A 15,132-nucleotide genomic window follows, 5' to 3' on the forward strand; every position below is an offset into this window, starting at 1 on the left:
TAAGATGAGTTTTTGGAAAAAGTAAATTTCTGGAAAACTCTGTCTAGAAAATGATTTTCTGTAAACGGGATTAATGGAAAACAAATACAGGAAAAAATCAAGAAAAGACAATGTTGAGAAAACAAACTTTTTAAACAGGAAAAGAAAATATTCCCTAATATAGTCATATTTAGGAAACAAGCCATCTCAACAAAAAATGGATACATTTCACTGCAATGTTTACATTTTTTCAATATAGATTTGTAAAAAAAGAATTTGTTACATTAAAATATGAATCATGGCAAGCCCAACAACAGATATTGAGACAAGTGTATCGATACAGTATTTTATGACATCATATTTTGCAGCTTCGAGTTGACCCCTTAATGAATGGATTTCCTGCAAGAAAATACAAAAATCCAAAATTTGATTTAAATACCTTTTATTTAGCAATGAACAGTTTCTATCATACCTAAAACATTTTTCTACAATATTATCAAATTCTTATTGGTGGCGAACAAAAAGTTTTCTATTTTCTATTTTCTAATTTCTATTCTAATTTTCTTATAATTTTCAATTTCTAGGTTTTTGAAGGAAATTTTTATTTAAACAAAAAATGACATGGATGGAAGTTTCAAATATAAATTATTAACACATATTTTGTTAACACATGTGAATTCCCAAGCAAAAGTGCGATTAATATTGCTAAGTTTCGTCACTTCATGCCTTCTATGCTATCTAATCTGTCTTTTGAGTGTGAATCCTATCAATTAGTTACAATATTGAACTAAAAAGAAAGCATGAGTACAAGGGATGAATACATTTTTGATATCGGATATCCTCAACAAAAAATGGATACATTTCACCGCATTGTTTACAATTTTTCAATATGGATTTGTAAAAAAGAATTTGTTACATTAAAATACGAAGTATGGCAAGCCCATCAGTAGATATTGTGACAAGTGAACCGATATAGTATTTTATGACATCATATTTTGCAGCTTCAAGTTGAGCCCTTAATGTATGGATTTCTTGAGAAAAAATTCAGAAATCCAAAACTAGATTTAAATACAATTTATTTAACAATGGACAATTTCTATCATACTTAAAACATTTACTACAATATTAAAAACCTCACCCTGTCAAGTTTGTTAGTAAGATTAGAAGTTTTTGCACTTTGATTGGCAAACGCCCTCTCGAGATCATACCTCATTTCACTCCTTAATGAATGGATTTCCAGCATGAAAATTCAGAAATCCAAAACTTGATTTAAATACCAATTATTTAGCAATGGACATTTTCTATCATACCTAAAATATTTTCTACAATATTATAAACCTCACCTTGTTAAGTTTGTTAGTAAGATTAAAAGTTTCTGCACTTTGAGTGGCAAATGCCCTCTCGAGATCATACCTCAATTCACCCTTTAATGAATGAAATTCCTGCAAGAATATTCAGAAATCCAAAACTTGATTTAAATACCATTTATTTAACAATGGACAGTTTCTATCATAACTAAAATATTTTCTACAATATTATGAACCTCATCCTGTCAAGTTTGTTAGTAAGATTAGAAGTATCTGTACTTTGATTGGCAAACACCCTCTCGAGTTCATACCTCAATTCCTTGCGCATCTTGTCAATATCGCCACGTAGTTTCTCTGTCTCACATTGCAGAAATGAAAAATGGTGGTCCTACAAAAAAAAAAAAACAGACAAACCCTTGAAAAATGTTAGTGTTGCAGACATCACATAGAAGTTAAAAAATGTTATTATTTCAAAGAATTGTATAATATAAACAAACAGAGTTTTTTTTTAGACAATAAAAAAGAACAAATAAATAAACACCAACAAAAAATCATTATTCTTGAATATAACTAAGATGAGATCAATCATCCTACATAGATAAAATGGCAAAGAAAACAATAATATTTAAAGAGAAAAGTAGAGAACTTGTTTACGGTCATGTTAAATATTAACAACATTATTCAATTAAGTAATTCTAGTCACTCACTCAACAAGGTAGTTACTGAAGATGTAATGATCCAATCCAAACAATATAGCAATATGCACTTGTTAGTGAAGGTAGTGAAGCCCCCATGAAGAAATTTGTGCATCGCCAACATTTAATAGAAGCCTGGAAGGAAGCTAAACAACAAACTTTTTTTTTCCTCTTTTATATTCACAAGAGATAAAACCATATGCATCATTTGGCAATCATAGAGATGAGGAAGATACAGTGTTTGTTTATTTTCTTTCCCCACCATATAAACATCTCATGTCTAGAACACGAAGGGTAAATCTTTTGACTGTTGTTCATAAACTGTTGATCCAACAAGTTGGCGACTGCTTATAAAAGATAAATGGAAATCTTCAAAATGAGAAGGGACTAATGTAACTACAGAATTTGGTTAGCACCTCATCTTTTTTTTTTTTTCTCCAAAACATAAATTACACACAAACTAAACCCAAATCCCCTAGTCAGACTTGAACCAAAACTCCTACCATGATAAATTTCTGATATAAAAGATTCAAGGTCTGATCAATAACAACAAAATAAACTCTTGAGTATGATTGGAAATGTGTGTTGTTGTTGAATGTCAAAGAGCGTCCAAACAACTGATTATACTCAACGAAAAGAAAAGAAAGAGAGCCTAAAAAGGGGGAAAGACAGACTGTTTGTCAAGGTTTATTAGTGATTAAAACTTATGTGTCAAGAGTTTTTCCTTTTTGTTTGAATATTTGGTATACACACGCCCACTGTGAGACTTAAACCGAAACCTCACATTAGCATAATCCTCTAGTAGCCATTGAGGTAAAGGCTCAATCAAATTTATTCGCTAGCTTCTATACAAAAATATTTCAAAACAAAGCCATCTTATGTATCAAAAGACGTAAATAGATATAATCCAAGTCTCTGTAGCCAACCAATTGCACTATCCCACCACCATCAAATGGATCCAAGAGCAAAAAGTTACAAATTTGCTTGTCTATTAGTATCATTGATTGAAATGATTTATGTTCTTTCATTGACATTGATTTGTCTAAACTAGTATATTAACTTCAAAAACTATTGTGGGATGATATATGGGAACAGTTTTATCCCGCTCATAGCTTATCGAGGACAAAAAGTATACCCAAATACTCCACAATGAGGAGACCAACCTAAAAGGAATTTATTAAAATCTCAGAACGAAAAAGAAATTTATATTGCAACTATATAATACCAAACCAAACAACGTAATAAAATGTTTCATAAGAACGAAGAAGTGGTTTTGAATACAGAACTATCAATGAATTCATAAACAAAATAGAAGAGTTTGTGTCATACCATGCAACGCAAAGTGCCCTCTTTCCATCATACATTTTCTTTTAAAATGTGGAACTTCACAAGTTCACTCTAATGAAGGAAATACCACATAGTGAAACAAGGGAATGACCTGATGGAGGAGATAAGAAAGAAGCTCAAAACAACTTTGTAAAATATCCATGGAATCTTCTGGATCTTTCTTAAACATAATAATTTCCTAAAATTTTGAAAGTTTTTGAGAACTTTTGACATTTTTTGGGGCTTTCAAGAGAATTAGGTGGCATAAATTTGGATTTGTTAGGACATTTGAGACTTTTTTAGGATTTCTAGATGTGTTTCTGGAATTGTTTGAAGTTTTCAGTCATTCTTCTGAATTTTTCAGATAATTGTATAAGAAAAAACTATTGAAATTCAAGATGAACTTTTCGAAAAAGTAAATTTCTGGAGAACACTGTCTAGAAAATGATATTCTGTAACCAGGATTTCATGGAAAAAAATTCTAGGAAAAATAAAGAAAAAACTATGTTGAGAAAACAGACTCTGTAAAATAGGAAAAGAAAATATTCCCTAATATAGTCATATTTAGGAAACAAGACATCTCAACAGAAAATAGATACATTTCACTGCAATGTTTACAATTTTTCAATATGGATTTGTTAAAAAAGAATTTTTACACTAAAATACGAATTATGCAAGCCCAACAACAGATATTGAGACAAGTGTACCGATATAGTATTTTATGACATCATATTTTGCCGCTTCGAGTTGAGCCTTTTAATGAATGGATTTCTTGCAAGAAAATTCAGAAATCTAAAACTTGATTTAAATACCATTTATTTATCAACGGACAATTTCTATCATACATAAAATATTTTCTACAATATTATCAAATGCTTATTGGCAGCGAACACTAGGTTTTCTATTTTCTAATTTCTACGTTTAAACTATTTTTTTTCTATTTTCTTATTTCTATTCTAGACTTATAATAACTCTAAATTTCTAGGTTTTTGTGAGAAATTTTTTTTTTAACGAAAAATGACATGGATGGAAATTTCAAATATAAATTATTAACACATATTTTGTTAACACGTACAAATTCCCAAGCAAAAGTGCGGCAAATATTGCTATTTTTCGTCACTTCGTGCCTTCTATGCTATCTAATTTGTCTTTTGAGTGTGAATCCTATCAATTAGTTACAGTATTAAACTAAAAAGAAAGCATGAGTACAAGGGATGAATACATTTTTGACATCGGATATGCTCAACAAAAAATGGATACATTTCACTGCAATGTTTACAATTTTTTAATATGGATTTGTAAAAAAAGAATTTGTTACATTAAATTAAGAATTATGGCAAGCCCAACAGCAGATGTTGAGACAAGTGTACCGATATATTATTTTATGACATCATATTTTACAGCTTCGAGTTGAGCCCTTAATGAATGGATTTCCTACAAGAAAATTCAGAAATCCAATACTTGATATAAATACCATTTATTTAGCAGTGGACATTTTCTATCATACCTAAAACATTTTCTACAATATTATAAACCTCACCCTGTCACATTTGTTAGTAAGATTAGAAGTTTCCGCACTTTGATTGGCAAACGCCCTCTCGAGATCATACCTCAATTCACCCATTAATGAATGTATTTCTTGCAAGAAAATTCAGAAATCCAAAACTTGATTTAAATATTATTTATTTAGCAATGGATAGTTTCTATCATACCTAAAACATTTTCTACAATATTATAAAGCTCACCCTATCAAGTTTGTTAGTAAGATTAGAAGTTTCTGCACAGTGATTGGCAAACGCCCTCTCGAGATCATACCTCAATTGACCCATTAATGAATGGAATTCCAGGAAGAAAATTCAGAAATCCAAAACTTGATTTAAATACCATTTATTTAGCAATGGACAATTTCTATCCTACCTAAAATATTTTCTACATTATTTTAAATCTCACCCTGTCAAGTTTGTTAGTAAAATTAGAAGTTTCTGCACTTTGATTGGCAAACGCCCTCTCGAGATCATACCTCAATTCACCCCTTAATGAATGGATTTCCAGTAAGAAAATTCAGAAAGCAAAAACTTGATTTAAATACCATTTATTTAGCAATAGACTGTTTTTATCATTCCTAAAACATTTTCTCCAATATTATAAACCTCACCCTGTCAAGTTTGTTAGTAAGATTAGAAGTTTCTGCACTTTGATGGGCAAACACCCTCTCGAGATCATACCTCAATGCACCCCTTAATGAATGGAATTTCAGCAAGAAAATTCAGAAATCCAAAACTTAATTTAAATACCATTTATTTAGCAATGCACAATTTCTATCATACCTAAAACATTTTCTACAATATTATAAACTTCACCTTGTCAAGTTTGTTAGTAAGTTTAGAAGTTTATGCACTTTGATTGGCAAACACCCTCTCGAGATCATACCTCAATTCACTGCACATCTTGTCAATATCGCCACGAAGTTTCTTTGACTCACATTGTAGCAATGAAAAATAGAGTTCCTACAAAAAAAAAAAAATGGACAAACCCTTGAAAAATGTTAGTGTTGCAAACATCACATAGTAGTTAAAAAATATTATTATTTCAAAGAATTGTATAATATAAAAAAACATAGGGTTTTTTTAGACAATAACAAAAGAACAAATAAATAAACACCAACAAAAAGTCATTGTTCTTGAATATAACTAAGATGGGATCAATCATCCCACATAGACAAAATGGCAAAGAAAAAAATTATATTTAAAGAGAAAAGTAGAGAACTTTTTTACGGTCATGTTAAATATTAACAACATTATTCAATTAAGTAATTCCGGCCACTCACTCAACAAGGTAGTTACTGAAGATGTAATGATCCAAACCAAGCAATATAGTATTATGCACTTATTAGTGAAGGTAGTGAAGCCCCCATGAAGAAATTTGTGCATCGCCAACATTTAATTGAAGCTTGGAAGGAAGCTGAACAACAAACTTTTTTTTTCCTCTTTTATATTCACAAGAGATAAAACCATATGCATCATTTGGCAGTCATAGAGATGTGGAAAGTACAATGTTTGTTTATTTTATTTCCCACCATATAAACATCTCATGTCTAGAACACGAAGCGTAAATCTTTTGACGGTTGTTCATAAACTGTTGATCCAGCAAGTTGACGACTGCTTATGAAAGATAAATGGAAATCTTCAAAATGAGAAAGGAATAATGTACCTACAGAATTACGTTTGCACCTCATCTTTTTTTTTCTCCAAAACATAAATTACACACAAACTAAACCCAAATCCCCTAGTCAGACTTGAACCAAAACTCCTACCATGATAAATTTCTGATATAAATGATTCAAGGTTTAGTCAATAACAACAAAATAAAGTCTTGAGTATGATTGGAAGTGTGTGTTGTTGTTGAATGTCCAAGAACGTCCAAACAATTGATTATACTCAATAAAAAGAAATGAAAGAGAGCCTAAAAAGGGGGAAAGACATACTGTATGTCAACGTTTATTAGTGATTAAAACTTATGTGTCAAAAATTTTTCCTTTTTGTTTGAATATTTGGTATACACACGCCCACAGTGAGACTTAAACCGAAACCTCGCATTAGCATAATCCTCTAGTAGCCATTGAGGTAAAGGGCCAATCAAATTTATTCGCTAGCTTCTGTACAAAAATATTTTAAAACAAAGCCATCTTATGTATCAAAAGACATAAACAGATATAATCCAAGTGTCTGTAGCCAACCAATTGCACTATCCCACCACCATCAAATGGATTCAGAGCAAAAAGTTACAAATTTGCTGGTCTATTAGTATCATCGATTGAAATGATCTATGTTCTTTCATTGACATTGATTTGTCTCAATTAGTATATTAACTTCAAAAACTATTGTGGGAATCAATATGGGAACAATTTAATCCTGCTCATAGCTTATCGAGGACAAAAAGTAAACCCAAATACTCCACAATGAGGAGACCAACCTAAAAGGAATTTATTAAAATCTAAGAACGAAAAATAAATTTATATTGCAACTATATAAGACAAAACCAAATAATGTAATAAAATGTTTCATAAGAACAAAGAAGTGGTTTTGAATACAGAACTATCAATGAATTCCAAAAATACAAGAGTTTGTGTCATACCATGCAACGTAAAGTGCCCTCTTTCCATCATACATTTTCTTTTAAAGTGTGGAACTTCACAAGTTCACTCTAATGAAGGAAATACCACATAGTGAAACAAGGGAATGACCTGATGGAGGAGATAAGAAAGAAGCTCAAAACAACTTTGAAAAATATCCATGGAGTCTTCTGGATCTTTCTTAAACATAATAATTTCCTAAAATTATGAACGTTTTTGAGAACTTCTGATATTTTTTCGGGCTTTAAAGAGAATTAGATGCCATAAATTTGGATTTGTTAGGACATTTGACTTTTCTAGGATTTCTAGATGTGTTTCTTGAATTGTCTGAAGTTTTCAGTCATTCTTCTGAATTTTTTGGATAATTGTATAAGAAAAAACTATTAAAATTCAAGATGAAATTTTGGAAAAAGTAAATTTCTGGAAAACAATGTCTAGAAAATTATATTCTGTAACCAGGATTTCATGGAAAAAAAATTCTAGGAAACATCAAGAAAAAACAATTTTGAGAAAACAGACTCAGTAAAACAGGAAAAGAAAATATTCCCTTATATAGTCATATTTAGGAAACAAGACATCTCTGCAAAATATGGATACATTTCACTGCAATGTTTACAATTTTTCAATATGTATTTGTATAAAAATAATTTTTTACACTAAAATACGAATTATTGCAAGCCCAACAACAGATATTGAGATACGTGTACCGATATAGTATTTTATGACATCATATTTTTTCGCTTCGAGTTGAGCCCTTAATGAATGGTTTTTCTGCAAGAAAATTCTGAAATCCAAAACTTGATTTAAATACCATTTATTTAGCAACGGATAATTTCTATCATACCTAAAACATTTTCTACATTATTATCAAATGCTTATTGGCGGCGAATACAAAGTTTTCTATTTTCTAATTTCTACGTTTAAACTAATTTTTTCTATTTTCTAATTTCTATTTTAATTTTATAATAACTCTAAATTTCAAGGTTTTTGTAGGAAATTTTTATTTTAACGAAAAATAACTTGGATGGAAATTTCAAATATAAATTATTAACACATATTTTGTTAACACATACAAATTCCCAAGAAAAAGTGCGGCAAATATTGCTAAGTTTCGTCACTTCGTGCCTTCTATGCTATCTAATTTGTCTTTTGAGTGTGAATCTTGTCAATTAGTTACAATATTAAACTAAAAAGAAAGCATGGGCACAGGGGATGAATACATTTTTGACATCGGATATCCTCAACAAAAAATGGATACATTTCACTGCAATGTTTAAAATTTTTCAATATGGATTTGTAAAAAAGAATTTGTTACATTAAAATACGAATTATGGCAAGCACAACAGCAAATATTGAGACAAGTGTACCGATAAAGTATTTTATTATATCATATTTTACAGCTTCGAGTTGAGCCCTTAAAGAATGGATTTCCTGCAAGAAAATTCTGAAATCCACAACTTGATTTAAATACCATTTATTTAGCAATGGAAATTTTGTACAATATTATAAACCTCGCCATATCACGTTTGTTAGTAAGATTAGAAGTTTCTGCACTTTGATTGGCAAACGACCTCTCGAGATCATACCTCAATTCACCCCTTAATGAATGGATTTCCAACAAGAAAATTCAGAAAACAAAAACTTGATTTAAATACCATTTATTTAGCAATGGACTATTTCTATTATTCCTAAAGCATTTTCTCCAATATTATAAACCTCACCCTGTCAAGTTTGTTAGTAAGATTAAAAGTTTCTGCACTTTGATGGGCAAACACCCTCTCGAGATCATACCTCAATTCATTGCGCATCTTGTCAAGATCATACCTCAATTCAATATGGATTTGTAAAAAAATAATTTGTTATATTAAAATAAGAATTATGGAAAACCCAACAATAGATATTGAGACAAATGTACCGATACAATATTTTATGACATCATATTTTGGATCTTCGAGTTGAGCTATGACATCATATTTTGCGGCTTCGACTTGAGCCCCTTAATGAATGGATTTCCTGCAAGAAAATTAAGAAATCCAAAACTTGATTTATATACCATTTATTTAGCAATGGACAATTGCTATCATACCTAAAACATTTTCTACATTATTATAAACCTCACCTTGCCATGTTTGTTAGTAAGATTAGAAGTTTTTACACTTTGATTGGCAAACGCCCTCTCGAAATCATACCTCAATTCACCCCTTAATGAATGGATTTCCAACAAGAAAATTAAGAAAGCAAAAACTTGATTTAAATACCATTTATTTAGCAATGGACGGTTTCTATCATACCTAAAGCATTTTCTACATTATTATAAACATCACCCTGTCAAGTTTGTTACTAAGATTAGAAGTTTCTGCACTTTGATTGGCAAATGCAATCTCGAGATCATACCTCAATTCACCCCTTAATGATTGGAATTCCAGCAAGAAAATTCAGAAATCGAATACTTAATTTAAATACCATTTATTTAGCAATGGACAATTTCTATCATACCTAAAAAATTTTCTATAATATTATAAACCTCACCTTGTCAAGTTTGTTAGTAAGATTAGAAGTTTGTGTACTTTGATTGGCAAACGCCCTCTCAAGATCATATGACAATTCACCCCTTAATGATTGGATTTCCAGCAAGAAAATTCAGAAAGCAAAAACTTGATTTAAATATCATTTATTTAGCAATGGACTGTTTCTATCATACCTAAAGGATTTTCTACAATATTGTAAACCTCACCCTGTCAAGTTAGTTAGTAAGATTAGAAGTTTCTGCACTTTGATTGGCAAACGCCCTCTCGAGTTCATACCTCAATTCACCCCTTAATGAGTGGAATTCCAACAAGAAAATTCAGAAATCCAAAACTTGATTTAAATACCATTTATTTAGCGATTGATAATTTCTATCATACCTAAAACATTTTCTAAATTATTATAAACCTCAACCTGTCAAGTTTGTTAGTAAGATTAGAAGTTTCTGCACTTTGATTGGCAAACGCCTTCTCGAGATCATACTTCAATTCACCCCTTAATGAATGGAATTCCTGCAAGAAAATTCAGAAATCCAAAACTTGATTTAAATACCATTTATTTAGCACGGATAATTATTATCTTACCTAAAAAATTTTCTACATTATTATAAACCTCACCCTGTCAAGTTTGTTAGTAGCACTTTGATTGGCAAACGCCCTCCCGAGATCTTACCTTAATTCACCCCTTAATGAATGGATTTCCAACAAGAAAATTCAAAAAGCAAAAACTTGATTTAAATACCATTTATTTAGCAATTGATAGTTTCTATCATACCTAAAACATTTTATACAATATTATAAAGCTCACCCTGTCAAGTTTGTTAGTAAGATTAGAAGTTTCTGCACTTTGATTGGCAAACACCCTCTCGATATCATACCTCAATTCACCCCTTAATGAGTCGAATTTCAGCAAGAAAATTCAGAAATCCTATACTTGATTTGTTCCATTTATTTAGGAATGGACAATTTCTATCATACCTACAACATTTTCTACATTATTATATACCTCGCCTTGTCAAGTTTGTTAGTAAGATTAGAAGTTTATGCACTTTGATTGGCAAACACCCTCTTGAGATCATACCTCAATTCACCCCTTAGTGAATGGATTTCCAGCAAGAAAATTCAGAAACTTGATTTAAATACCATTTATTTAGCAATGGACTATTTCTATCATACCTAAAACATTTTCTACAATATTATAAACCTCACCCTGTCAAATTTGTTAGTAAGATTAGAAGTTTCTGCACTTTGATTTGTAAACGCCCTCTCGAGATCATACCCCAATTCACCCCTTAATGAATGGAATTCCAGCAAGAAAATTCAAAAATCCAATACTTGATTTAAATACCAATTATTTAGCAATGTACAATTGCTATCATACCTAAAACATTTTCTACAATATTATAACCCTCACCTTGTCAAGTCTGTTAGTAAGATTAGAAGTTTGTGCACTTTGTTTTGCAAACACCTTCTTGAGATCATTCCTCAATTCACCCCTTAATGAATGTATTTCCAGCAAGAAAATTCAGAAAACAAAAACTTGATTTAAATACCATTTATTTAGCAATGGACAATTTCTATCATACCTAAAGGATTTTCTACAATCTTATAAACCTCACCCTGTCAAGTTTGTTAGTAAGATTAGAAGTTTCTGCACTTTGATTGGCAAACGCCCTCTCGAGATCATTCCTCAATTCACCCCTTAACGAATAGAATTCCTGCAAGAAAATTCAGAAATCCAAAACTTGATTTAAATACCATTTATTTAGCAATGGACAATTTCTAACATACCTAAAATATTTTCTACATTATTAAAAACCTCACCCTGTCAAGATTGTTAGTTTTTAATTAGAAGTTTCTGCACTTTGATTGGCAAATGCCCTTTCGAGATCATACCCCAATTCACCCCTTATTGAACTAAATTCCAGCAAGAAAATTCAGAAATCCAAAACTTGATTTAAATACCATTTATTTAGCATGGGCGATTCCTATCATACCTAAACATTTTCTACATTTTTATAAACCTCACCCTGTCAAGTTTGTTAGTAAGATTAGAAGTTTCTGCACTTTCATTGGCAAACGCCCTCTCGAGATCATACCCTCAATTCACCCCTTAATAAATGGTTTTCAAGCAAAAAAATTTAGAAAGCAAAAACTTGATTTAAATACCATTTATTTAGCAATGAACTGTTTCTATTATACCTAAAGCATTTTTACAATATTATAAACCTCACCCTGTCAAGTTTGTTAGTTAGATTAGAAGTTTCTGCACTTTGATTGGCAAACACCCTCTTGAGATCATACCTCAATTCACCCCTTAATGAATTGAATTCCAGCAAGAAAATTCAGAAATCCAATACTTGTTTTAAATACCATTTATTTAGTAATGGACAATTTCTATCATACCTAAAACATTTTCTCCAATATTATAAACCTCACCTTATCTAGTTTGTTAGTAAGATTAAAAGTTTATGCACTTTGATTGGCAAACGCCTTCTCGAGATTATACCTCAATTCACTGCGCATCTTGTCTATATCGCCACGCAGTTTCTTTGACTCACATTGTAGCAATGAAAAATGGAGCTCCTACAAAAAAAAAAAAAAAAAAAACAGACGAACCCTTGAAAAATGTTAGTGTTGCAAACATCACATAGAAATTAAAAAAATGTTATTATTTCAAAGAATTGTATAATATAAACAAACAGAGGGTTTTTTTAGACAATAACAAAAGAACAAATAAATAAACAACAACAAAAAGTCATTATTCTTGAATATAACTAAGATGGGATCAATCGTCCTACTGAGACAAAATGGTAAAGAAAAAAATAATATTTAAAGAGAAAAGTAGAGAACTTCTTTACGGTCATATTAAATATTAACAACATTATTCAATTAACTAATTTCAGCCACTCACTGAACAAGGTAGTTACTGACGATGTAATGATCCAAACTAAGCACTATAGTAATATGCACTTGTTAGTGAAGTTGGTGAAGCCCCCATGAAGAAATTTGTGCATCGCTAACATTTAATTGAAGCTTGGAAGGAAGCTAAACAACAAACTTTTTTTTCCTCTTTTATATTCACAAGAGATAAAACCATATGCATCATTTGGCAGTCATAGAGATGAGGAAGGTACAATGTTTGTTTATTTTCTTTCCCCACCATATAAAATCTCATGTCTAGAACACGAAGGGTAAATCTTTTTACAGTTGTTCATAAACTGTTGATCCAGCAAGCTGACAACTGCTTATAAAAGATAAATGGAAATCTTCAAAAGAGAAGGGGATAATGTACCTACAGAATTAGGTTAGCTCCTCATCTCTTTTTTTTTTTCTCCAAAACATAAATTACACACAAACTAAACCCAAATCCCCTAGTCGGACTTGAACCAAAACTCCTACCATGATAAATTTCTCATATAAAAGATTCAAGGTCTGGTCAATAACAACAAAATAATATCTTTAGTATGATTGGAAGTGTGTGTTGTTGTTGAATGTCAAAGAACGTCCAAACAACTGATTGTACTCAACAAAAAGAAATGAAAGAGAGCCTATAAAAGGGGGAAAGAAAGACTGTATGTCAACGTTTATTAGTGATTAAAACTTATGTGTCAAGAGTTTTTCCTTTTTGTTTGAATATTTGGTATACACACGCCCACTGTGAGACTTAAACCGGAACCTCACATTAGCATAATCCTCTTGTAGCCATTGAGGTAAAGGCCCAATCAAATTTATTCGCCTAGCTTCTATACAAAAATATTTTAAAACAAAGTCATCTTATTTATCAAAAGACATAAACATATATAATTTAAGAGTCTGTAACCAACCAATTGCACTATCTCACCACCATCAAATGGATCCAAGAGCAAAAAGTTACAAATTTGCTGGTCTATTAGTATCATTGATTGAAATGACCTATGTTCTTTCATTGACATTGATTTGTCTCAACTAGTATATTAACTTCAAAAACTATTGTGGGATGATATATGGGAATAGTTTTATCCCGCTCATAGCTTATCGAGGACAAAAAGTATACCCAAATACTCCACAATGAGGAGACCAACCTAAAAGGAATTTATTAAAATCTCAGAACGAAAAAGAAATTTATATTGCAAATATATAAGACCAAACCAAATAATGTAATAAAATGTTTCATAAGAACAAAGAAGTGGTTTTGAATACAGAACTATCAATGAATTCCAAAACAAAATACATAAGTTTTTGTCATACCATGCAACGCAAAGTGCCCTCTTTCCATCATACATTTTCTTTTAAAGTGTGGAACTTCACATGTTCACTCTAATGAAGGAAATACCACATAGTGAAACAAGAGAATGATCTGATGGAGGAGATAAGAAAGAAGCTCAAACAACTTTGTAAAATATCCATGGAATCTTCTGGATCTTTCTTAAACATAATAATTTCCTAAAATTTTGGAAGTTTTTGAGAACTTCTGACATTTTTTGGGGTTTTAAAGAGAATTTGGTGCGTAAATTTGGATTTGTTAGGACATTTGAGACTTTTCTAGGATTTCTAGATGTGTTTCTTGAATTGTCTGAAGTTTTTAGTCATTCTTCTCAATTTTTCAGATAACTGTATAAGAAAAAACTATTGAAATTCAAGATGAACTTTTGGAAAAAGTAAATTTCTGGAAAACACTGTCTAGAAAATGAATTTTGTAACCAGAATTTCATGGAAAACAAATTCTAGGAAAAATCAAGAAAAAACAATGTTGAGAAAATAGACTCGGTAAAACATGAAAAGAAAATATTCTGTAATATAATCATATTTAGGAAACAAGACATCTCAGCAAAATATGGATACATTTCACAGCAATGTTTACAATTTTTCAATATAGATTTGTAAAAAAAGATTTTTTTACACTAAAATTCGAATTATGGCAAGCCCAACAACAGATATTGAGACAAGTGTACCGATATAGTATTTTATGACTTCATATTTTTCCGCTTCGTTTTAAGCCCTTAATGAATGGATTTCCTGCAAGAAAATTCCGATATCCAAAACTTGATTTAAATACCATTTATTTATCAACGGATAATTTCTATCATACCTAAAACATTTTCTACAATATTATCAAATTCTTATTGGCGGCGAACACAAAGTTTTCTATTTTCTAATTTCTACGTTTAAACTATTTTTTTCTATTT

This window comes from Aristolochia californica, unplaced genomic scaffold, assembly GCF_029961685.1.
Source record: "Aristolochia californica isolate CCGP_79_NKW_82.1479 unplaced genomic scaffold, dmAriCali1.0.hap1 SCAF_11, whole genome shotgun sequence".
Taxonomy (NCBI): Eukaryota; Viridiplantae; Streptophyta; class Magnoliopsida; order Piperales; family Aristolochiaceae; genus Aristolochia; species Aristolochia californica.